Raw genomic sequence first — 27,920 nt, 5'->3', positions numbered from 1 at the left:
ATGAAACATACTTGTTAGATTTATAACTTCTCTGTGGAGGACTTGAAAAAGAACTTCTTCCTGTAAAGTGCTGCCCCATGTCCACTCAGTCACAGACCTCTAAGATAGAAAGTTAAATGCTATGAATAAATACTCACCCATCAAAGTTCAGGTAGCAAAAGTTTCTATTAAGGCCATCAATGATATTCATGTCTTCTGGAGTCAACTGGAAATCTAACATCTGCAGGGGAAGAAAAGATATTATAATAAGTAGGATCTGCTTATAGCACCTTAGAATAGAACAGGTAAATTAAATTGAATCAGTCACACTCTCCAATAAGACTCTTGTTCTGGTATTGAAGGTGATTAAGTAACAAAAAACTAGTGGATTCCACTTGATAGCCCCCAGACTCTTGTGGGTGGAGTCACTCTTTCCTAACTCCACCTTTTGGAGTTGTAGCCTTTCCAACTTAATCTAGAAGTTTCCCTTCATGAATCCCTTTGGGATTCAGGATATTGGTTCAACAGGCTCATCTTTTAAAAAATCTTTTTGTCCTGCTTTATGTAACCCCAAATTTCCTTAAAATGTGCTTTGCCTTGTGACCATAAGCATATGAATGTTTAAAGTAATAGAGATTTGCTTCTGAAAAATTCAAAACCTTAATGCACACAACAATTTCTGTGCCTGTGTGGCTGTTACAGCAAACTGGTCGCTTCTGACTTAGTGCAACTTATTCTTCAAATTTCTCAACCTTCAGGTCTCTCATCAAATTGTTTCCAAATAGTCCTGGCCACAGGAGTGAAAACTCTGAGGGTAAATAGATTCCCAATAGGTGATCAGATGCAGGAGCATACTCTCATTTGCATTCTATACACATAAGAGAACTCCTTCATTCCTTTCTGTTACCATACACTTATAGAATATTTTAAAAATCATCATGATTCTGTCTCATATAGCTACCATGCTCCCCCAAACAGCTCCTTCTATTAAAATTCAAGCTGAAAGGCTCTATGCCCTCTACCCAGTTCTTTTCTTCTTCATCATATAACAGCACCAAAGCCCTGTTCCTCTTTGCACTCCCTAAAGACAAATCATTTAGCAAAGAATCAACAACATTTAGGATCTATCATTTTGTCTAAATTAGACTTACCACTAATTAAAACAGAAGATGGCAGAGCAATGCTGCAATTCTCCAAAATTCACCTCTAAACAAGAATAAAGTAAAACCCCAAATGAATTCTAAAGCATCAGAATCAACAAAAGGGTAGGGTGAAAAAATTCTCCAGTCCAAAGGACTTAGAAAATCAGCAGGAAGGTCTGTCTCACAGATGAAGGGGGAGCAAAGGCCAGTCAAGCCAGCAGTAAGATGCAGAGCCCAAGTACAAGTCAGTGTGCAAGTGTCCAAAGACATGACAAACTGTCCCTGAGCAGCAGATCAGACACCTCATACCTCCAGAGTAACAGACCCTTGGTGAGGTCCCTCTCTCCTAGCACAAAAACCTTGGGATAGTGCTCCCTCCACCATAGGAACAGAGTCCAACAAAATAGTCACAAAATAATCTCAGAAGAGTCACCAAATATACTGGGAAATGACAAAAACCAGAAAAAAAAGAACCTGATCACAAAAACTTACTATGGTGATAGGGAAGATGAAAATACAAACTCAGAAAAAGACATTAATGTGAAAACACCTACATACATAGACTCAAAGAAAAATCTGAAATTAGTCTCAAGCCCAAAAAAGAATTCCTGCATGTCCAAAAAGAACTCCTGGTAGAAGTTTGAAAGGATTTTAGAAGTTAACTGAGACAGGTAGAATAAAAAACTTGAAAATAATGAAAAGTGAGGCAAAAGAATCATAAAAAAAGTCGACGATTTGGTAGAGGAAGCACAGAAAATAGAAAAAGATATAAAAAAAATTCACTGAAGGAAACAACTCCTTAAAAAGAATTGGTCTAATGGAAAAGCTAACTGAAGAAGACTATTCCATAGAAATCAGAATTGGAAAAGTGAAAGCTAATGAAGCATGAAGCATCAGTAGTCTATCAAACAAAAAGAATGAAAAAAATAGAAGAAAAAGTGAAACATATCCTTGGAAAAACACCTGACCTGGAAAATAGATCCAAGACAGAAAATTGAAGACAACTGAAACTACAATTTCAAAACAGAGACTGGACATTATATTTCAAGAAATTATTGAATAAAACTGTACTTACATCCTAGAACCAGAATTTAAAACAGAAATTGAAAGAATCCACCAGTTACCTCGTGAAAGAGATCCCCAAATGAAACTCACAGGAATATTATAGCTACATTCCAGAATTCTCAGGTCAAGGAAATAATACTTCAAACAGCCAGAAAGAGACAAGTGAAATATTGTGGAACTGTAGTCATAATAATAAATCATTTAGCATTTTCTACATCAAAGTATTGGAGGGCTTGGAATACAATATTCCAGAAGGCAAAGGAGCTAGCATCACAACAAAGAATCACCTGTCTGGCAAAACTGAATATATAACCCTCAAAGGCAAAAATAGATATTTAATTAAATAAAGAGCTTCCAAGCATTCCTGATAAAAAGATGAGAGCTGAACAGAAAACGTGATTTTCAAATACAAAACTGAAGAGAAACATAAAAAGGCAAACAAGAAAGAGGAAAAAGTGTGAGGGATTCAATAAGGTTAAACTGGGTTCATCCTTACATGGGAAGATGATACTTGTAATTCTTAAGAACTCTGCAACTACTGGTGCAATCATATGGAGTACATATAGAGGGATGTGGGCATAAGTTGATTAAAAAAGACCACCAAAAAACAAAAACAAATTGAAGGATTGGAAAAGAGGATTGCACTGGAAGAAGAATGAAGAGAAATAGAATGAGGTTAACATCTCACATGAAAAAAAGGCTTAAAGAGGGTATAACTTACACGTTCAGTTGGATATAGAAATCTGTCTTACCATATAGCGATTAGAAGGGGAGGAGAATAAGAGAGGCAGGGGGACTGGTAGAAGGGAGAACAGAATGAGGGAAATGGTGGTCAGAGGCAAAATGCTGGTGAGGAGAGACAGGGTGAAAAGAAGGAAAAGCATGAATAGGGGGGAAATACCATGGAAGGAAATATACAGTAATTATAACTGTGAATGTGAATGGGCTATAACCACCGATAAAAAGAAAGCAGACAGCAGAGGGAATTGAAAACCAGATTCCTACGATATGCTGTTTACAAGAAGCACATCTGAAACACACACACACACACACACACACACACACACACACACACACATAGTGAAAGTAAGGGGTTGAAGCAGAATCTATTATGCTTTAGCTGAAATACTAATTAAAACAGAAAAGTTTACAATTTTAAAGAACAAAATAGTTTTGCATTTAATGTTTGCCCTTTGTTATGTTAATAACAGGATATAAGAAGAACTTACTTGTCTATTCACAGACCTATGTGACCTGCTTTGAAGTATGACCCAGCTCTCAACTGTGATACAGCCTGAGTCACATGGAATCCATTGTGGGAGGAACTTTCTCAGTGGAATTTTAACTGAAATAGAAAGTTGGTGAGAGAGAAGCCTGCATGAGGGGACTGAGGGAGGAATTCTGCCTAGGAGAACTTCTCTGTGGGGATACATAACAGAAAAAATGCTTAAGATGTTGGCACTCTCTGGATTGGTGATGAGTGTAAATCTTACCTCCTGGTATTCCAATAATGATATTATAAATAAATGTTTTGGTTTTGCCTTTGAGGAAGAGAATTTATTATATTTTGCTAATCAAACCTGGTAATATGTATGCATATTTATAGCATCTACTATGGGTATTGAATTGGTGTTACACCCTCTCAGACAGCCAGAAGGGTGTGGAGAATGATAGGGGTGATGGGAATGAGAGGCAGAGATTACTTTTATCAGCTCTCCCAAGGAGACATTGCAAACTAAAGGCCTGAAAAATCTTACATTTAATGTGTCCAAAGCAGAAGTCATTATCATTTCCCCTGAAGCAACAATGATTTCAAACTTCCTAAAGTTCAGTATAAGGAACTACTACTTTTCCAGTATCTCAGGTTCATAATCTTCATGTTATTTTCAATTCCTCATTTTCCCTCACCCCACAAATACAATTAGTTGTCAAATATTACTATTTCTACCTCAATATCTCTAATATCTCATTCCCTTTCTCTGCTCAGACAGCTGTCATCATGACTTCTTAATTGCATTATTGGTCACTTTCCTTTAAATTACTCCTCAGTTTAGTCTATTCTCCTCATTGCTGACAAAGTCATTAACCTTAAGTACAGATCTCACTGTGTCATTCCCTTATTGAATAAAATCCTTATTGCCTTGAGGATATTATATAGACTCCTCTACAATCTGGTCCCAAATATCTTTCTCTTGGTTCCTCACACACAACACTGCATCTTTTATCTTCTTCCCTTTTTACTGGCCATGCTCTTTGCCTGAAATAGATTCTCTCTTCACCTCTACCTCACAAAATCCCCTTTTTCCTTTGGTGTACCTGAAGTACCAATTTCTATATGAGTCCTTCCTAATCCCCTTAATTCCTAATGCGGTGGCTCTCAAACTACTATTTATTTAACTACTTTATATGTATTCATTTCTATATTACATATGTGCATGATATAATGTGAATAAATACAAAGCAGTTATTTCAAAGTGTGTGACATATTGAACTGAACAAGTAGTTTCTTGGATTTCTTTTGAGAAGGGCAGAGAATGTGCATGAAGTCACACTTCTATCCACCAGATTTAATCCTTGAAGTCCACTCGACTCTTCAGGAATCAGCTCCCTAATGTCCAGCTTTCAGTCTTCTCCATTTTTCATCATTGTCTTCAATATTCCATTCACCAACACCAGTGTTTGTACAGCTACTTAAACCAACTCTGCCCATGCCTCTTTACCTCAAAGTTCTCTTTGAGTCGGTTTTCATTGAAGCTCTTCGCCAAGATGACCACTCCTTGCTGAATCTGGAATTGGAGAGCAACTGGGCCTGGGGTTTGATTGTGCTTCTTGGCAATAGCTCCCAGGACTGGATCTTCTAGGAGAAAGGGAGACTTCTCATCTACCCTGCAAGGAAAAACGAGCATTTTGAGATCTGTATTCAGGAAAATGGTCATTTACATAGTAATCATCCTTTATGTTACTCTAGAATTTTACATTTTAATTTTTTTTGACACTGACCTTCATATTTTATTTTGTCCACAATATGTGATCTCCCTACTCCATGCCTTTTCCCCCAAATATAATAATTCATTTGTTTTCAGTTTTCAACATTCACGTCCATAAATTTTAAATTTTCTCTCCTTTCTTCTCTTCTCTCTGCCTAAGATGGCATACAATCTTATATGGACTCTAAACATACATTCCTATTAAACACATTTTCACCTTATTCATGTTGCAGAGAAGAATTCTAAGGAATGGGGGAAACTATGAGAAAAATGAATCAAGATACAACATAAAAGAAAATATTCTGCTTCATTCTGGGTTCTAACTCCATAGCTGTTTCTCTGGATATGAACGTCATTTTGCATCATGAATCCTTTAGAAATGTTTTAGGTATTGGTGAGAAGGTCTAAGTTAATCAAAATCAGTCCTAATACACTGTGGCTATTGCTTTGTATAATGTTCTCCTGGTAATGCTCACTTCACTTAACATCAGTTCATATAAACTTTTTGAGGTTTTTCTGAGGTCTGCCTTTTCATCATTTCTTACAGCACAATAGCATTCCATTACATTTATATACCACAACTTGTTCAGCCATTCTCTAATTGATGGACATCCCCTTGATTTCCAGTTCTGGGCCACCACAAAAAGAACTACTATAAATATTTTTGTACATGTGGGTCCTTTTCCCATTTTTATGGTCTCTTTGGAAGCAGTATTGCTGAACCAAAGGATATGTACATTTTAGTAGCCCTTTGGGCATGGTTCTGAACTGTTCTCCAGGATGGTTGAGTCAGCTCACAGCTCCACCAACAATGAATTAGTGTTCCAACTCTCCCACCTTTTCCCCAATACTTATATATTTTCTGTTTTGTCATATTAGCTAACCTGATAGGTGTCATATGGTACCTCAGAGTTTTTTTGATTTGCATCTCTCTAATCAATAGTGATTTAGAGCATTTTTTCATATGACTAGAAAAAGTTTTAATTTCTTCCTGTGAGAACTGACTGTTCATATCCTTTGACCGTTTATCAATAGGAGAATGCCTTGTATTCTTATAAATTTGACTATGATCTCTATTAATTTTAAAAATGAAGACTTTGTCACAGACATTCATTGTAAAAATTCTTTCCCAGTTTTCTGCTTCCCTCCTAATCTTGGTTGCATTGGTTTTGTTTGTGTAAATACTTTTCAATTTAATGTAATAAAACTCATCCATTTTGCCATTCATACTGTTCTCTACCTCTTGTTTGGTCATAAATTCTTCCTTTCTCCACAAATCTGACAGATAAAATATCCCTTGCTCCACTAATTTGTTTATGTTATCAGCTTTTATATCTAGATCATATACTCATTTTGACATTATTCTGGTTTATGGTGTCAGGCATTGATCTATGCACAGATTCTGCTACATTATTTTCTAATTTTCCCAGGAGTTTATGTCAGACAGTGAGTTCTTATCCCCAAAAGTGGTGTCCTTGGCTTTATCAAACAGCAGACTGATATAATCATAGAGTACCAAATCTTATGTACCTAACCTACTCCACTGATCTACCCCTCTATTTCTTAGCCAGTACCAATTGGTTTTGATGAGTGCTGCTTTGTAATAAAATTGAAGATTTCATATGACTAGGCCACCTTCCCTACCTTTCTTTTCACTAATTTCCTTAACACTATGGATCTTTTGTTCTTACAGATGAATTTTGGTATTATTTTTTCTATCTTTATAAAATAATTTTGGTACCTTTTTACATTTTTCAAAGTATTTCCATAAGTATCTCATTTGAAACTCATAAGAATATCATGAAGTGGGAAGAGTAAATGTTATTATCTTTTCTTTACATATAATGAAAGGCTGTTAAATTAATTCTTCAATATCATTCAACTAATAAAATGCCAGAGCTGGAAGTCAAATCCAGTTAAATATAACCCCACACTCAGTGCTGCATCCACTTCTCAATGTTGCATAATTTGTGAGTTCAAAAAAATTTGGTAGTCAACTTTATTAGTGATTAAGGAATCCATTCCAGATCATTTCTTACCATCCAGGCTCTCTGTGGGATCCTAAAGCACTGTATGCTACCAAGGTGATGTCCTTTGACTTGCAGAACTCCAACAATTTTCTCTTGTTCAGTAAGGATGGCATTCCACCTGCAGTACAACAAAAACCAAAGTTTTAGCTTATAAAAATAAGATTTATGAGGACAGAAAGGACAATAGTTAGCATTTTCATAATTAAAGGACTTGAAAATTATCTAATTACACCTGAAAACACAGAAAGCTAGCAGAATATATGTCTATTTCAGGCCCTTTTCAAATAAAGTCATTAGGGGTGAAAGGGACAGAAAGAGTATTTTTGAGCTAAGGAAAATCTTGAAATCAATTAATAAATAAGATTCAGATACTGTCATTGATTAATACTTTGCTGCCTGATAGAAGTAGTAAAAGGACTTTGGTTTAATAAAAATTGTTTAAATGTGTTTGAGAAAACATAGTTTCAGGTATTAATTATGTGAGCAGTTTTGAATAGAAAATAAACGGTGTAATAAAAATAGACTCAAATCACCTTGTGGATTATGTAGGATGAAATGATGAATTTCTGTGAAAAGTTTTATGTTTTAAAGGATCAAAGAAATAAATTTTATTTTTTAAAAACTAGGAAAATGTGAGTAGGAAAAATCATTTCAAGAACAATAAATGAGATATAGGACCGTGATTAAGATTAGAAATGCAGGGAGCTATGATTTCTCCATTCATTTGTCAGGAAGAGGAAGGATGGGAAACAAACTGCACTAGAAAAAGAATTATTTTACCTGGCTGCAGACAGGCTTATATTTTAGCTCAGTTTTATTCAGGATCATCTCCAATTGCCTGCGGTTGAAGTTGGACACTCCAATGGACTTCACGAGGCCTGCATCCTTACATTTCTCCATGGCCTGAGTAGAGAGGGATTGTGAACCACTATGAAACCTTGTAGAACATGTGGAGTAGAATCTCCCATTCATCAGCTATTCTTGGTCTTTTTGCTTCCTTTCCTCTGATTTGAAAAAAAAAACCCAAGGAGAGGGAATGTCACAGAATTAAAACCTGGAAGGGTCTTTAGATACAATTTAGTCCAACCTATTTATTTTTTTCTTTTTTGGTCAAGGAAATCAGCCTCTAGAGAAGTTATTGATAAATGCCAGGTAGTAAGCAACCAAACCACAATGTGAGTTCAGATCTTCTAATGTTTTTGACTATGCTGGTTTAGAGGATGGCTCTTCATCAGATATATTACCAGTTTTAAAAGAAACATATTAACTGAATTCCATCTACATGACACTGACTCCCATACACATTTTCAATCAAAGCATGAAAAGTTAAGTGGAACTTAAGGGCTTATTTCAGGATGTGAAACTTAAAATCATAGGAGTCAAGCCAAGATACTTAAAAATTAAATTATGCTTTCATTCTTTGAAATGGGTATCACAATTTACACTGCCAAGAAACAGAAAAAGTAACAACCACCAGAAAAATACTCCACACCCAGTTTCTACTATTTTTTCTTATCTTTACATTTTGTTATTTTCTTACATACCAATTATTTGCTCTCCTGCCATTCCTATTCAATCTGCTCTGGGTTCTTTCCCCTTGATCTGAATCTGACAAATGTCTAAATTTCTTGGAGTTTAGAAGGAAACTCTGGAAACATAACTCTTCTCCTTAACTTCTCATTCTATAATCCAGCTCAGAGGTACCAAGATCCTATTGTCACCAACAGAAGCTGCTTCAACAGTATCTTAAAGTGCACAATTCCCTGGATTTCCTGGTTAGTCTGTCAATACTCATTCACTTCCCATTTATACGCTTTTTATATTAATATAGAATAATAGAGTAAATCATTAGGGTCAGGAGACTTCACTATCTTTTAGTCCAGTTGCCCTTTTTCTTCAAAGATAGGTGAGATGACTCACACAACATATTCAAATCAGTGTCAGAGCTGAAATTAGAGGTCTAGGTTCCTATCCGTGAACATATTCCATTTAAGAAGCTGTCTTGCATCTTTTCATTTGATAAAATTCACTCCCAACTACCTGAGGATCTTCCTGTCCAGTCACAATCACATTTAGACAGGGCTAACTTTACCTCAAAGACACAGTATGTGTTTTGTCCTCTGTTTTCACAATCACTTACCTCCCAAGTATCACACAAATCCACAGTCACCAATAAATTTGTTATTTTCATCCATTGGCATCTTCTCTTTTCAGGCTGCAATTAGAAAAGGGAAACTTGTCTTTTTGAGACACTCATGTAAGTGAATGATCCTATTCAATTCAACCTACTGTTTATGTTGCATAAGGCACTGTGTCAGATGCCATAGATAAAACATGAAATGGTAATATACTTCTTTCCTTGTAGAAATTTACCTTCTACTTGTATGGAACAAGAATATTGATAATTGTAATGAAAGTCCACAGGACAAGAGATGTAGACCTGGAAAAAATTTTACAAATCATCTAATCAAACCCTCTCTGTTAATTGTATATTTAAAACTTTATTGATAATTTGTGACAAAAAATGATTCTCAACAAATATTGAATTAAATCCCATATATTTCCTGAAAAATTAAGCAAAACCACCAAACTTAACTACATTCTTCTGATTGATAAAATGTACCACTTTATAACTTGGTAGCCTCCTGATCTTTAAAAAGAAAAGAAGTGTCCTTTAACTTGAATAGTCTAGAAGTTTTTATAAAATTGTAGTCATGTATATGACATTCAGTCACTCACTCAAAAAGCCTCTCTTAAGCACCTGTGACTTGAGCTCTTGGTTTCCCAAAAGGAAATAATTCAGTATTAGATAGTGTTAGTAATTACTGTTTTGTTATCCATGGCCTGGAATCAAACTGCTAAAACTATGATTCATTTTTTTTATTTGATGAGTAATCAATTTGTGTTGTTGTACCTTGTTTTACTTGAATAAATTCTCGCCTCTCCTAATACATTCATTCCTCTTTCCTCTCTCACTCCCCTCTTGTCCCTCCTGAGTCAAATCAAATGCCCTGTTCATTTTAGCTTCTTTTTCTTATTCTTCCCTTTTCCAGTATGGATAGTACAATGGTCCATGTATCCCTTCATCCCCCAACTCTCTCTTCCTGTAGGGTATTTCTTATAAACATTCATATTCACAGTTTCTCTTTCCTCCTCACTGACCAATAGACAAAAGTTGGGTTCCTACTTCTAGCGTGTAAGAACTAGACCAGCACACAGATTCTTAAGGATATTTAGACCTATTGACATATCTCAAATTTCGTTTGTCCCTTCCATTTTTGTGGAGGCAATTGCAGTTAAATGACTTGCCCAGGGTCATACATCTAGTAAATATTTGAGGCCATATTTAAACTAATGTCTTTCTTACTCCAGGACTGGTGCTCTCTCCATGGTGCCACCTAGCTGCTCTTGTTCCTTGCATTTCAAAGACTATTAAAGAAGACAGCCTCCAGAAGTCAAGGCAGGCAGCCCAGCTCCCATATACCTACTCAAGCAGAACTGAATTTCATGTCACATTAAATAATCATCAAGAACTTTATTAGAAATTATAGTAAGTGAAATCTTCTACTTCAGAAATGCGCAAAACTTCATTCAGTAGTTCAGACAAGAAAAGCACACCCTTTTCCTCCTCCCAAGCAAAGCTTCCCAGAGAGACATGGCATTTGTACTCTACAATGCTCTGTGTCTAGATTCTGCAAGAATGAAGGACAGACCTGATAAAGCCCTATGGTACAGACTTTGAAAACCTGGGAGGGTCAGGTAGAAGAACTACTGACCTGCTACTGAAGTTCTGAGATCAGAATAGCCAAGGACAAAGCCAAGGGGATCCGGACACATTGTTCTGAGATGCCATAGATGGCCCTGAAAACCCCACTCTGAACACCAAAGAACATTGGCAGCCAAACTCTAGGAGAGGGAGACCAGTGCAAGAATCCAAGGAAACCAGGTCAAGACCAAACACAGCACACCACTTCACCCAAAGGCCCAGCAAGGGCCCTTGGGGAACATTGGAACAAAGCCCATTTAAGAAATTGAATCCAGAGATGAGCAAATCAAACACCCAAAATAAGAATTTTAAAAAAGTTATTGCAAATTGAACTACAAAAATAGATTTAGCAGTGTAACAGATTAAATATACAGCATACTAAAAAATATGTTTAATACCTACTATTTAACAAAAAGAAGATCCCAATAGGTACTCACTATTTAGCAAAAACTGGTAGAAAAGTAGAATAGAGGTATGGAAGAAATTAGATTTAGATCAACACCTCATAATTTATGCAAACATAAGCTCCAGATATGTACTTGACCCATATGTAAAAGACTGCATCATAAATGAATTAGACAATCTTGCTCTGTTTATAACCTAGGCAGGTTTGCTCCTCCTGAGGTGACTTGGGGGACTCATCAGATCTGTGCTGATCTTGACAGGAACAATGGATAAGCAGTAGCACTTCTATAGCTCAGAACTTTCTAACTCAAGTAATCCACCAGCCTTAGCCTCCTCAGGAGCAGGTGTGGAGAAAAAAATAGGCAACACAAATATTATGTGACATCTTGATGGACTAAAACCGTAGAAATCCCAAACTTCCTGGTGGTCTAACATTAAAAAGTCCCTCATCCCCATACAAGAAGAGTATGAGCTTGATAATGGACTTATCCCACTGTTGTAGCATCCTGTTGTCCTTGAATAAGAGATACTGAAATTTTTTCTAAAAGGAAAGCTTTCACAGTTATCACAGACATTGTATAATTTTGTTCTCTTCCCCTTATTCCCTACTCTTGAACTTCTTTCTTTGTATTCTTATAGTAAATCCTATCTCTTGCATTCCAAATACTCCTTTTTTCTCCTTTTACCAATCCCCAAGCCTATCCTGTGAAATGCTTTTTTGTTCTCTAATAAGTTGCTACACAATGCTACTGATTTGCTTTGTACTCTAAGCATCCTGAAGGTCATAAAAAACAAATCTAACCTAAATCAAAGAATATGAATTTGTTATCAGCAAGAGCAGATTCCTCAGCACTCTAAGAAATCTCTAAGTTTTTTCTCCTATCTTTGATTCACAGTCATTGACCCTGATGACTGTATGCCTCTCCTAAGAAGTCAAGACAATTCCCAAACACAGGGACTATAGACATTCACCACCATGTCCAGGCTCATCTCTTGAGGTTAAATCAGTTTATCCTTGGAAATATTTACTAGTAGGCATCTACTTTAAATATCAGGAAAATGACACCCAGTCCTATCAACAATAGGTTTTTTTCCCATCAAAAGATTAATCTGTGCTCCTCTAGACAAGGCAAAAATAAGAACAAAACATTCCTTCACTTCTTAGAGAAGCAAAGATGGAAAATGTTAAGGGAGAAAAGAGAGAAATGTGTTCACAAAGTCTTTGTTTATCTAGAGGGGGTCCTAGCACTTATTTTAAAAGAGACAGGAAAATGGGTAATATAAAGATCAAGGTAATCAAGCTGGAGGTTCTTCAGGGTCTCTTCCAGGGCAGACCTGACCAATTCTGGGCGGTGGCATGTACTCTGAAGCTAAAGGAATTGAAGGAATATTCACAGGAACAATGAGCATTCTCCATCAAAGTAATTCAAAGAGGTGGGATAAATTGGGGCCATACCAAGACAGCAGACAAAGTTCCCAGAATGGCCAATTTACAGAAAAAAAGTGAAAGGAGTTGAAGTTCATCCTTGTCACTTAATCTCTCTGCACTTGTTTCTTTGTAAAATGATGGATAATAAATTCTACCTACATACAAGTGTTCTTCTTAAGTTCAAAAGAGATGTCACATGTTTTGCCAACTGGAAAAGGGACCTCTTATGAATTAGAGAAATTTACTCATTAGAGCAAGGGTCCCGAACTTCCTGTTGAAGGAGGTTCTGAGTGAATGAATACCCAGTATGGAGACATCTCTGAACAAAGAGGCTTGAAAGGAAGTATTGAGAAGCCTGGAGCAACAAAGGTTAGGAGAAGTAGTCTTACAGTGAGGTGCTTTCCCTGGCCAAACCTACTGGACGCAATGGAGTCCCAACTCAAGTTAATGGCAGAAATCTGGATATTCATGAAACTGTATTTTGGAAACCTATTTAGATTTTCTTCCACCTGTGCAACGAAGCAGTAGCTACAGAATCAAACATCAAAAGAGGTGATAGTGAAGTAGGCTATTCAAGGCAACTCCTTCACTTTCATCTTCATCTTATCTGTTGCATAAGTGCCTATTTTTCCCTACATTGTTTCCTAAGATTGAACACAAAGATGATGTAGCAGCACACAATAGACAACGGGCTACACCTGCAACTTTCCATTCCTATAGTTTGGGAGGAGCTTTTAGGAAATGGCAATCAATATCGCTATTATTTTAATGCCTTCCTAGTTACTTCTCTACTTCACTTTAGAAATTTTTAATACAATTTAATTAATCGGAACAAGAGTTTTGGATTATTCTAATTCAAACCCTTGACCCTAACAAATTAATGTAATGCCTAACATCTTCTGCAAATTTCATGGATAGAAACGAGACTCCATTGGAGACCAAAGGAAAAGAAAAAAATTAGCTAGAAAAAAAATGATAAAGTGTATTTTATTCTCTTTCTCGTCTAAATCCAGTTAAATACAGATATCAAGAGAAGACTATGAGAAAACCTTTAAATTAAGCTCAGGAGACTTTTAAATTAGGTAGCATGTTGCTGAATTTCTATTAAATTTGAGCGCACATTACAACTGTTAAGAAGCAATTAAACTCATGCCACCTTCCTTAAAAGGAAGTTACAGTCTACTTTATTAGTCATGTTTTTAAGGCATTATTCTCTGTTTTCTCAATTATAAAGAGATTTTGAAGAATGAACAATAATAGACTATATATTTGTGATTTGTATCCTTTGCATTAAATCTGAAATTGAACTTCCTGTCAGACAAGCTATTTCTAATTTAGAAAAAAATGCAAGTTTATCAACCATTAAATTCCACAGTAAGAATGTTATTTTCCTAGATATTAACTCTTTTTAATCTAACTCTAAAATAAAATCCACTAACTGATCATTTTATTTTCTTCTCACAGTTTAGCCAGGCAACTTACATCCTAACTAAAAGTAGGAATAATTTAGAGTCTTCAAGACTAAATATAAACTGCTAGCACAATTATGAAATTGTCAGTTCAGAATGAGTCTACTTAATACCAAAAAACTTACATTTGATATGCCATAATAAGAGGAACCATCTCATAGCTGTTCATTCAGAAAATATGGTCACTATACATCCTTGATAGTTTTTCCTGAACATGTTTTTTCTCTTATTGTCCCTGAGATGATTTATTAATTATTTATTTGGGAAAATTAAATATTTAACTATTTTATACCACCTTACAGAGTGTAAGTTTCTGAAGAACAAAGACAGCATGTGTTCTTTAATGAGTATCTCTGCAAAAATATACAACTTCTTTTTTAACTGAATGGCCACTCTACTTTTTAAATTAAATGACTGGAAGTTAAGTTCCATTCTTTATTATCAACCTTAGCTTGCCTTCCTCTTTTCCTTTATGCAGAAAAATTCATTTTTGTTGTTTGAATTTCCTTGGTTGGAAGGATTCCTCTTTGTTTCACCTAAGATATTGGTTTTGGTTCATCATATTTTTTTAACATGAAAAAATTCACACAAAATTCAATCACTTTTTTGCATACCTTCCTCATGCAAAATATATCCTCTTTCATCACTGTTCCATCTGCAATCTTTGCTTGGATTGCCTGTCCAACTTCTTTTTCATTTTCATATACAGAAGCCCCATCAATATGGAGGAAGCCCACTTCAATAGCCATCTTTATGGCCATCTCACTTTCACTTTTAGGAGTCTATGGATTCAAAGGGAGAGATAAAGACCTGGATAAAGACACATTACCCAATGGACACTTTGTCTGAAAGGACAAAAAACACTGTTTTTCCTTGTTTGTCAAGTACTACTTAAGTTCTTCCATACGCAGTTGCCTTTTGTCATTTGTTTTCTTTAGATTCTGACGTTTCTTTATTTTTCCATTCAGTTATTCTAAGAAGTATGAGGCTACTGGGGAACAGAGATTATTAGACATTTTTCCAGATAGACATCTGCCCAGGTTAGCTGAGTTCTTTGGCTTAGACTGTAGGTTTTGGTTTTAGGATCTGATGTTATATTCCATGCCTTTCCTCCTCCCACAGTCATAGTTTAGTTAAATGTTTGTTTTAAGTATATTGAGTTGTAATTGAGTTGTAAGCTACTTCAAGACAACATAGTGCTAGACAGAGTACAAGATAGCACAAAACTGAGCAATACTAATTCCCGTTTCAAAGCCATTTTAAAGAACAAGGAGAAAAGCTTTCAACAATGAAAAGTTTAGAAGACTTTTAGTGAATTAGGGGTGGAGTGGAATGAAAAAAGATAAACTTCAGAAAATTAGTACCAATCATGGATTCATAAAAAATTAAACTGATATCTACTTTCCATGACCACACATTTATACTAAAATTCTGGAATCGCCTAAAAGGGCAAGACAGAGAGTTTAGAACTACTGTTACAGAGAATCTACCTGTAACCTCAATATTTGGATAGAGTCTGAAGACCTTGGAGGTCTGTGTCTTCCCCAGCCGCCACATTTGACCAGTCACCTGTTGACTCAGGTGTCCCCTGAAGCCCTTCATTCCCAAGAATTCTCCATCCTCCTCCTCAGCAGCAGCTGCATCAGCATCCACATTTTCATGGAACTGCTTGTGAAGTTCTGCCCATCTTTAAAGCCAGATCCTGACATGTTTTCCATGTCAATCACTGCTGAGCCCTCACCCTAAATAATCTCCTTGAAGACTCCTCACTGAAAGAAGCCTCCATTTCGTGTATCTCCCACTGAGGTCACCAGGTTTGCTATGTCCCTTAAAGATTTCTGTCACTGGAGGTCTTGGTTGGAAGTGTGGTGGAAGGTCCATTCCCAGGGAGTTAAGGTGGGGCAGGGGAGAAAGGCATTCTCCCACTGTGGGATGCTCCAAAAAAGAGAAAATTTTTTTTTGATGAAATAGAATATCCATTTCTGTTAAACAACAACAACACACTAGAAAACATAGGAACAAACAGACCTATCACAAAAATGATAAATGTTTGTTGTTGTTGTTGGTCCTTCCTTCTTCAAGAGGACCATGACATCAGGGAGATGATGCCATGACATGTAAGTGAATTAGAATTCAGTGAGGGAGGGCTATACAAAGTCACCAGGCTCACTTTCTACTCCAGTGCCATCTGAGTCCAGTGGCTAGATACAGAATAGGATGACTAGAGATGGCCCAGAATGAGTGAGAGACAATAGCCTTTTTAAGCTAAGGTCTTTAACAGACTTCAGCTTGACTGAGGCAATGTCCACTCAGTGATTTCAGGCCAGGTAAGAAATGAGGCAGAGAATGACCACTTTACTTAGTTTAAAAAAATCAGTCTAAAAAGGAAAGACATTCGGGGTTTCTGGCCAAAACAGAAACAATTGTTATTTATATTCACTCTAAGCTGATCGAGGTTCAAAGAACGACAAAATGGGAGTTGGCCTGTTACATATTATAAAATGAAAAATATTTTCTATCTAAAATTAAGACATAGCACTATTTGTAAAGGATATAAACTAGAATTCTATTCTGTAAATTCAAAGGTGGAAAAAGTATATTCGTTGGGACCAATTGTACTTTACATAGTGCTAGAAATGCTGGCTATAAAAGCATTAAGACAAGAAAAAGAAATTAAGGAATAAACGTGAGAAGAAGCAAAATTAAAACTTTTTATAGATGATATTAAAAGTGTACTTAACCCTAAAGGACAACCTCAATTAATTGAAATGGTAACTTCATCAAACCTGTAGGATATAAAATATATCCACAGAAATCATTAGCTATCATATTGTCATTATATAATACTAATAAAATCCAGCAGGTAGTGATGGGGGAAAAATGCACCCAAAATTACTGCCAAAATGGAAATAACATATTTTGGGCTCTACTTTCACAAGAATAATCTAAATAAACATCAAAATACTGTTTAATGGAATAAAGGCTGACCTAAATAATTGGAAAAACATCCATTGCTAATGGATAGGATGAAGCAATATAATAGAAATGACAATACTACCAAAATTGTTTTACATATTCAGGGTCATACTTTTTAAACTACCGAAGAATTACTCTATAAAAGTATTCTTAAAAAGTGACAAAATTTATATTGAGGGAAATAAGTCAAAAACATAAAGAGAAATAATAAAAAGAAATGTGAATTAAAGGTCAGGGGGACTAGCAGAGCCAGATTTCAAATCAAAGCTTACACCACCAGCTATATATACACTTCAGAACAAGACACCTGGGCATTATCAGTCAATAAACATTTATTAAGGACCTACTATATGCCTGTACCAAAAGAGGCAAAAGACAGTCCCTGCCCTCAAAGAGCCTAGCATCTAAAGAAAGAGATAATATGTATACACATTATGCCAAACAAGAAATATACAGGCATAATTAAAGAGAGGGAAAGGCACTGGAATTAAAAGGGGTTAGGGAAAGCTTCCCACAAAAGTTGGAATTTTAGTTGACAGGTAAATATACAGAGTTAAAGAGGGCAAGCATTCCAGGCATGGGGATAATCAGAAAATGAGTCCACAGCTGAAAGGAAGAGTATTTGGTTCCTGAAACAGTCTAGATGACAGGATCATGGAATCAAAAGTTACATGTAGATGAGCAATGTAAGGTGTTGGAAGATTGTAAAGATACAAGGGACCTAGATTATGAAGAATTTTGAATGCCAAACAGAGCACTTTGTATTTGATACTGGAGGCAATTAAGGAGCTGTTAGGGTTTATAGAGCAGGGGGGTGATGGAGTTTGACCAGAGCTTAGGAAAATGACTTTACTGGTTAAATGAATGAATTGCAATGAATAAACACATGTGGCCCACAGATCCATCAGAAGGTCATTATGATAGTCCAGATGAGAGGTGAGAGCCTTCATTAGAGTAATGGCAGAATTAGAGGAGAGAAGGAGCCACATATGAGAGATACTGTAAAGGTAAAATCAACATGTCTTGGGAAAAGACGTGGAGGGGTGAGAGGTAGTGACAAGTAGAGTTATGTGTGAACTTGCAGAGTTGGGATGATCACTGCCCTCAATGTAATAAGGAAGATAGGGTAGGGGAATGGTTTGAGGGGAAAGATAGTGAGTTGTTTTGAATGTTTAGTTTAAGGTTTCTACTAGAAATTCAGTTTGAGATGCCTGAAAGGCTGTTGGAGATAAGAGATTGGAGGGCTACAGAGAATTTGGGGATAAGTAAGATTTGAGAATCATCAGTATAGAGATACTTAAATACATGATAACTGAAGAGATTACTAAATGAAGTAGTGTAGAGGGAGAAAAGAAGACCCAGGACAAAACATTAAGGGATACCTATGGTTAGAGAGCAAGATCTAGTTAAGGTTCTAGCAAAGGAGACTGAGAAAGAGCAGTCAGAGATTTAGGATAACCAGGAGAGGGTGATGTCTTGAAAACCTGGAGAGAAGAGAGTATCAAGAAGGTGAACCACAGTCTCAAAAGAAAAGGAAAAGGAAAATTGAGAAAAAGCCATGGGATTTAGCAAATAAGAGATCGTTGATAACTTTAGACAGAGTAGCATCACTAGAGTAATTAGGCTGAAAGCCAGAAGGGGTAAAGAAGACAGTAAGAAGTGATCAAACTCCCAAAGGAATAGGAGCATAGGAAAATAAAAGGACAAGAGAAGGTTCCATTCATATGTTCCAGTCAGAGAGCTTTCCCCTGAGGAGAAATGATGTAGGAGTCACATGGACCAAGAATCTGAAGAAGGTGAAACAACTTGAGATAGCCTACATGGGAATCTAGAGTGTCACCAGAAATACTTTGAAGAGTTATATTGCAGTGGAAAGAGCCCACTGGTTTCCTCCATGGTGAATAGGGAGGAAATAAAGTAGAAGAAGTATACTTTATATAGGAGGGGGATAGATTATAAGGTGCTTTCAAAGCATTCAGAGGATTTTATATTTGATCCTGAAGGTAATATGGAACCACCACAGTGGATTAAATAGTGGTGTGACATAGACAGATACTCCGGGAAGATTAATTTGACTGCTGAGTAAAAGATAGACTAGGGTAAAAAGATAGTTGAGGCCAGGAGATCAATCAGCAGATAGTAGTCCAAACAACAGTCCAGACATGAAGTGATGAAGGTCTTTAACAGGGTGGTGACAGTGTGGGAGAAGAGATTAGGCCATATGAAAGATATTATGAAGGTAAAATCAACAGGCCTTGGCAACAGATTGCATATGGTGAGTGAGACATAGTAAAGAGTCAAGGATGACACCTGGGTTATGAGTCTGAGTGACAGGGAGGATGGTGGTACCCTCAACAGTAACAGAAAGGGTTAGGAGGGGAGAGGTTTTAGGGAAAAGGACAATGTGTTCAGTTTTTGGAGAAGTTGAGTTTAAGATGTATATAGAACAGTTTGAGATGCCTAATATGCAGTTAGGTCTAACTGAAGGTCAACTGAGAGATTTGGCTGGATAAGGAGATTTGAGAATCATCAGCATAGATATAATCATTGAAACCATGGTAACTGATAGGATCACCAAGTGAAAGAATATAGAGGGAGAAGAGAAGAGGACCCAGGATAGAAATGTGGGGGACAACCATAGTTAGTAGGTGTCATGACCTAGATGAAGATCAGTAAAGGAGACTGAGGAAAGGTCAGACAGGTAGGAAGAAAACCAGGAGACAGTAGAGTCATGGAAACCTAGAGAGCAGAAAGTATCATTGAGAAAAGTGTGGTTGACAGTGTCAAAGACTGGAGATGTCAAGAAGAATGAGAACTGAGAAAAGACAATTACATTTGACAATTAAGAGGACAATAGTAAGTTAGGAGAGAAGGGTTTCAGTTCAAAGATGGAGCAGAAAGCCAAGTTGTAGAAGACTAAAAAGAGATTGAGAAAAAAAGTATAGACATCTGTTATGGATGGAAAGAAGAGAATAATTAACAGGGATGAAAAGATCAAGTGAGACTTTTTTTAAAGTATGTTTACAGGTAGTAAGGAAACACCTAGTAGACAAGGAGACACTGAAGATAAGTGAGAGAAAGATGCAATGGAATCAAAAAGGGGTTTGCTTTGGTAAGGAGAAAAGCAACCTCTCCTTGTGAGGTAGGGGTAAAGGAAAAAATAGTGGCAGAAGATCTCAGAGGCTGCTCTTGGGAATAGAACTCAATTTTTTCAGCAAAACAGGAGACAATGTTCTAAACTGAGAGGGTGGGTGAGAGTCAAAGGAGATTTAAGAAGGGATGAAAAGGTTTGGCAAAGCCATTAAAAGAACTGGGAAATTATTTCCCAATTATGATTATTAAAGGATTATTATCATATTAAACATCATTGATTAAATAACCAAAATTGGGAAAAGAAATGAGAATGATTAAAGAAAATAACGAAAAGTGAGTCAACAGCTTGCTAAAGGAGACCCAAAAGATGCTGAAGAAAATGACTCCTTTAAAAAAAAGACTAACTCAATTGGCAAAAGAGGTCCAAAGAGCCAATGAGGAGAAGAATGCTTTTAAAAGAAGAATTAACCAAATGGAAAAAGAAGTTCAAAAAGCTCAGTGAAGAAAATAGTACTTTAAAAATTAGAATGGAGCAGACGGAAGCTAATGATTTTATGAGAAACCAAGAAGTCACAAAACAAAACCAAAAGAATGTAAAAATAGAAGATAATGTGAAAAATCTCACTGAACAAACAAAAATTATGGGACTACCTGAAAGCCATGATCAAAAAAAGACCCTAGACATCATGAATAATTTCATGAAATTCTCAAGGAAAATTGCCCTGATATTCTCGAACCAGAGGGCAAAACAAATATTGAAAGAATCCATTGATCACTTCCTGAAAGAGATCTGAAAAGAGAAACTTCTAGGAATATTGTAGCCAAATTCCAGAGTTCCCTGGTCAAGCAGAAAATATTGCAAGCAGTTAGAAAGAAACAATTCAAGTATTATGGAAATACAATCAAGATAACACAAGATCTAGCAGCTTCTACATTAAGGGATCAAAGGGTGTGGAATATTATATTCCAGAAGTCAAAGAAACTGGGATTAAAACCAAGAATTACTTACCCAGCAAAACTGAGTATAATACTTCAGGGGAAAAAATGGTCATTCAATGAAATAGAGGACTTTGAAGCATTCTTGATGAAAAGACCAGAACTGAATAGAAACTCTGACTTTCAAACACAAGAATCAAGGGAAGCAAGAAAAGGCAAACAGAAAAGAAAAATCTTAAAGGACTTTCCAAAGTTGAACTGTTTACATTCCTATATGGAAATATAATATTTGTAACTCTTGAGACTTTTCTCAGAATTTGGGTAGTTGGAAGGATTATACACACACACACACACACACACACACACACACACACACACACACACACATATAGACAGAGAGCTCAGGGTGAGTTGAATAAGAAGGGATGATATCTAAAAAGCAAATATAAGGGTTGAGAGAGGAATGTATTGAAAGGAGAAAGGAAGAAATGGAATGGGGCAAATTATCTCTCATAAAAGAGGCAAGAAAAGACTTTTCAATGGAGGAGAAAAGGGAGGAGGTGAGAGGGAAAAAGTGAAGCTCACTGGCTTCACATTTGGCTTAAGGAGGGAATAACATGCTCACTAAATGTAGTATGAAAATCTATCTTACACTATAGGAAAGAAGGAGAGAAGGGGACAAGTAGGGCTGAGGGATAGAAAGGAGGGCACATAGGAGGAGGGAGCAATTAGAAGTAAACACTTTTGGGGAGGGACAAAGTCAAAAGAGAGAATAGAATAAATGTGGGGCAGGATAGGATGGAGGGAAATATAATTAGTTAGTCTTACACAACAAGACTATTATGGAAATCTTTTGCAAAACTACATGTATATAGTCTATATTGAATTGCTTACCTTCTCAATGGGGATGGGTGGGGAGGGAGAAAGGGAGAGAAGCTGGACTTCAAAGTATTAGGAACAAATGTTGAGAGTTGTTTTTACATGCAATTAGGAAATAATAAATACATGTAATATGGTATAGAAATCTATCTTGTCCTACAAGAAAAGAGAGAAGATGGAGATAAGGGAAGGGAGGGGTGTGAGAGAAGGGAGGGCATATTGAGGGAATGGGTAATCAGAATGCAAGGCGTTATGGGGTGGGGGGAGGAGAGAGATGGGGAGAAAATTTGCAATTCAAAATTTTGTGGAAATGAAAGTTCAGAATTAAAAATAAATAAACATTAAAAACCAAAAAGGTAAATAGCATTTTTAATAATATCACTTTAAAAATAGAGGTAACATTAAAAAAATAAAATGTTAAATTTTGATATTATAAATATAAGCTGTTAGTTTTATTTTGTAGGTTTAGGAGGGAAAAATTACCATTATTGTATACATTTAGTGAACAAATCTAAAATATTATTATGGTACCAAAATTAAAATAGGTTAAACTCCTTTGGGATGTAGATGAGTGTTTAGCATCTCACTCTCCAAGTAAAGATATAATTAAATATAAAACTATTTTATAAATAAAACATTTTTTAGAAAAGGGAAATTTTAATTAATATCAATAGATTGCATTTATTAGTTAGGATTTTTATTTATCATGAAATCGCTCCTCCCAGAATACAGATAGACTGACCACGGTTGGTTGCTGCAGGTCACGTGACAAACAGGAAAGCGTACACAGTGGCAATCCACCTGCCCAATCATTTGGTGGCCACAATAGAGACTAGTGGAAGGCGAGTTAAGTGGGACACCCACAAAATATCTTTGCTTTCTTTTATGTTCTCTACTTTTTTAATGGGCTGCCTGAAATCGTTTGGCAGGTCCAATATGTTGTGAAGGCCTGATCTAACTGTGCTTAAATTGATTGGCTAACAAAAGGTCTCAGGCCATATCCCACTTGGTGATTGTTTGGTCCTGATAGGCTAAGTGAGTGTAAATGGCAATGGTTTTCATTTTGGCCAGAAAACCTGAGAGGTTTCTCCCAGACTGATTTTTTTTTTTTTTTTACTAGTAAAGAGGCCTTTAATTTCTTACCTGGTCTTAATCATTGACTGGGCATTACCTAGTCCAAAATGAAATCTGTTAAAGACTTAAGTTAGCCTTAATCACTGAATGGGTGTTTCTTCAGTCAAACTAAGATTTGTTAAACACCTTCCAAGTTAGTTTTAATCACTGAATGAGTGTTGTCTGAGGCAAACTGAGATTTGTTAAAGAAAAAAACAAACCTTCTAACCTAGCCTTAGTCACTGAATGAGTGTTGCCTCAGTCAAACTGAGATATGTTAAAGATCTTAGTTTGAAAAGGCCACTGCTTCCAAGGTCATCTCCAGTCAACCTGATCTATATATTACCACTTGATTCAGATGGCTCCAGAGGAGAAAGTGAAGCTACTGACTTTATATTGTCCTCCCTCACTGCCTCCCTGAGGCAACAATACCCTTTGTGGTGACATGTAAATTCTCCTCCTCACTCAGCTTGTGAATACTCTAATCTGTAAACTGGTTTAGTGTACCTATAGAGTTGGTTTGCTGAGATTTTTTTCCTTAGGGGATGTATGAAATCAAGACTCTGTTTAAGTTTGTTCAACTTTTATGACTTTGAAGGAAACATGGGCTTCCTCAAAGCACTGCTTGATTGAAATTTGTAAAATAATTATTTCTCTCTTACTCAGATCTAAATTTGCCTATAAGAAGTGTACTTAGAATCTTAACAATTGTTCAGGTATATTCCACGCATCAGCATAATGATAAAACCTAGGACTCTGGGGTTTTTTTTGGAGGCAATTGGGGTTAAGGACTTTCTTAGTGTCACGCAGCTAGTAACTGTTTAAGGTCAGATTTATAATCAGGTCCTCCTGATTCCAGGGCCTGATTCTATCCACTGTGTCACTTCGTCCCCAAATACAGGTTTTTACTCTGTAATTCCTATGTGATGGTAAATATATATTTGACAGTAGTTGCCTACCACATAACGCAGTGGCGCAGTGCATTGAGCACTGACCTTGGAATTAGAGGGACTTGAGTTCAAATCTAGCCTCAGACACTTCCATTTAACTCGGTTTGCCTTGGTTTCCTCTTCTGTAAAATGAGCTAGAGAAGAAAATGGCAAACCATTCCAGTTCTTTCACTAAGAAAACCCCAAATAGGGTCAGTCTGGGACATGACTAATCACCTTAAAAAAAGCAACCTGCCACATGAACTCAGAGAGGAGTATTAAGACGTATTCATCCACAATAAACATAAAGTGGCAGCTTGTGGAAAACCTTTGACATTCCCCAAACTAGGTGGGGAAATTTCCTATAGATCTATCCCCTGAAAACCACACTAATCTCACAGAGGGTAAAACTGATACCATGGACAGTTTATCAGTTGGTACTGTGCATAGAGCACTGAGCCTGGAGTTGGGAAGACCTAAGTTCAAATTTGGCCCCAGATACTTAGCTTTATGACCCTGGGCAAGTCACATAATCTGATTGCCTGTTTCCCCATCTGTCCAAAGAAGATAACAGTACCTACCTCCCAGGGTTCTTGTAAGGATCAAATGAGATGATAATTGCAAGTTACAATGTATGTGTTATATAAATGTTAGCTATTATTATTGTTGTTATTATTATCTAGGTCTGTCAACAACCCCACCCAAACCCTGTGATAAGCTAGGTGATAATATGAAAAACTTGGGCAGGAAATGCCCCATGTGTAGTCCCTAGTATTTTACTCTCTGAAAATGGAAATGAATATGAAGTAAGCAGTAGCCTGCCAAGTCATTTAGGATCTAGGGTAAGAGCTCTCATCTTTGAAGAAAGGCAATCATGTCCAATGATTATCATTAACAGAACATGCATTGTTTAAAGCGGAAGAAAGGCAAGCTAAATTTACTAATTCCTAAATTTAGCCCATCAAAGATTCCTATTCAGACTGAGGAGTTTGTGAGTTCCTTTGTGAGTTCAAAATTAAACACTTAGAACCATACGATATCATAAAATTTATTGCTGAGAAAAGACCTTAGACATCATCTATGGAGAGGAAGCATGGTGTAGTGCAGAGGGTTCCCAAACTTATTTGGTCTACCATCCCTTTTTCCAAAAAAAGAATTATTCCATGGCCCCATGAAATCTAAACCTCTTTAACGGTTTAACATTTATTTAAAAGATGCATCTTAAACTTAATAACTTATTGTAAATTTGTGGGTTCTGGTTCTGAGTTGAAATTTTGATGACTCATTATTGCATCATATAATTGTACAGTATCATATTGTAAACAAGTCATTACACACATATAATGAAGCCTATGCATGCTTGACTTCCAAACAATGCACAACTCATTCACTTGCTTTTTTGACCTGTAGGTGAACTTGACCATGAATTGGTTATAACTTTCATTTTGTGTGTTTCTTTGGAAAATAATATCATCACTATGACTTTAAGTCTGTTACACAACAGATGAAATTTGTATGAATGGTTTTTCAAAATTTTATCTTCCTTTCTTTCCTAATGCCTGCACAATTCCTAGTTCCCTTCAAAGCTCGGCTCCTGTGTCACCTGCCACACCAGAGCACTCCTGATCACCCTGATTTCTGGTGCCCCACCCCTGTAGAAGTTATTTCGTATATAATTTGTAATTTCTCAGGTGTATACATGTTATTTCTCTCAACAGACTGACTGCTCCCTGATGGCAGAAATGAACGAACAGAGCCGACTTTCCTTGTGGTGGGAGATAGGCCGTCACAGAGATACCTTTTGAATGGTAACAGTTCATCAGCTTCTCCTGAGTGAGGAATGGGTGGCTCTCTCAGAATCAGATCACAACTTATATTAAAAGAGAAGTCAGAAAAATAATATTTTTGTGTGGGCTTGATTATTTTAAAGAATTATATCTTATTTTTATTCATGCCTTTTGTTTTTAAAATATTTATTTCTGAATATATACATCCCCCGAATCCCTTTAAAAAAGTGGGAGGCAGGGGAAAATGGTTCAAAATAACTGACCAAAACACTGACTGTGTCTAACAGAAGATACAATATTTCAGACCAAGACAGGTACATCTTCTCACTTCTTCTTTGAGACTAGGTTTTATCATTACAGTTCAAGAGCATCTAGTTTAATTTTTTTCTTTTCTTTTACATTGTTACAATTGTATATATTATTTTCTTGGTTCTCCTTACTTCATGCTGTATCAGTACATAAAGTATTACAAACATCTCTCAATTTATTATACTCATCATTTCTTACAGAGAATATTCCATTACATTCATGCATTAGATTTGTTTAGTCATTCCTCCCAATAATGTTCATCTGCTTTGTTCTTCCCTTTTTTGCTAACATATAAAGTGCTATTATAAATACTTTGGTCTATATTGGATCCATGTTGCAAGTGATCTCCTTGATGTAGATGCCTAATGGGGGGGGATCTCTGAGTCAAAGTATGTGGATGTTTACATTACTTCTTTTTTTTTTTTTAGCATAATTCCAAATTCCTTATTAGAAATATTGGAACAATTCACAACTCCACTAACAGTATATTTGCCTTTCTTTCTGAGGTTTTCTCCAGCATTGCCTATTTTTATCTTCTGTTGGTTGCTAAGTTAGCTAGGATTCTGTACCTACTTAAGGATACAACCAGTCAGACATGCTTTCTGGAGGCTGACAATGTAGGACCAGCACAAACAATCTTATGACTCCTAACCAAGTTTCCAGATTGGCCCAAAGGGCCACGTTCTTCTTTTGGTATCATGAGACTAGACAGGACAAACCACTTATAGCCTCCTCAAATAAACTTCCGAATAGTATATATCACCGGCCCCCTTCTTACTTGCTTTCTTACAACCTGAGGGTCACAATGACACCACAATTACTACAAAGCGCACTTTCTGGATGAAAACACACTACTTCCTTCTTATGGCTGCTTCAAAGTGGGCTTTTAGACATCCCTGTGGAAGGAGAGACAGCAGGTCTGGCAGTAGAGGACTGCACCACAACCTTAGAGGAGTAGACTTGAATCTTCTTAGCACCTGTCTTTATCAGTATACCTCACTTATTTCTCTGCCTTGTTGTTCAGTTGATTTCAGTCATGTCTGACTCTTTATGACCCCATTTAGAGTTTTCTTGGCAAGGTTTATTCTGCCTGGACTCATTCCCAAATGACTCATACTGAAACTTTGGCTACCAAAAAATATATAGTCCTTCCCAACTCTAGCTGTCCTCTCCCTCTTTGCCATTCATCATAATCCTGTCACCTACTCTAGATTCACTATGCCCTTCCAATGAAGCCTCCAAAATGCCTGCTGCAGAATTAACAACTTCTAATCTCATATCAGTTCCTTTCTACTTCTGTCTTATGGCATTTACTGAGACATCAGCTCTTTGCTGATGAAATTACATCTCTGACCAACCTTTCCAGTACTTGGTTGTGTTTTATTTCAAATTCCATCATGGTCATGGTAGGAGTCAGAATACTCTTTGTTCCCATAGTCACTCCCACTCTCCCTCTATAACCCTCCCTCAGCAATCACTACTTTGAAGTTTGTGCAGCTCAGATTTATGACCAATTATGACCTGGTATCTACCAACAACCAGAACAATGTCCCTCCTTTCTCAATGAGCTCATGCCTGTCTCACAGTCTTCCTTGCTACCTCAATTCCTACCTTCATTCCAGGGGA

The 27,920-nt window shown here is 36.5% G+C and overlaps 1 pseudogene; it reads right to left on the bottom strand.

The window, feature by feature from the left end:
* Nucleotides 1-133: 133 nt before the first annotated feature.
* LOC140531953 (aldo-keto reductase family 1 member C1-like) lies at nucleotides 134-27,699 on the bottom strand (annotated as a pseudogene).
* Between the last annotated feature and the right edge of the window lie 221 nt (nucleotides 27,700-27,920).

Source organism: Notamacropus eugenii, chromosome 3 (genome assembly GCF_028372415.1).
Source record: "Notamacropus eugenii isolate mMacEug1 chromosome 3, mMacEug1.pri_v2, whole genome shotgun sequence".
Classification (NCBI taxonomy): Eukaryota; Metazoa; Chordata; class Mammalia; order Diprotodontia; family Macropodidae; genus Notamacropus; species Notamacropus eugenii.
Note: the sequence above shows the minus strand (reverse complement) of the source record. Positions and strands in the feature narration are given on the sequence as shown.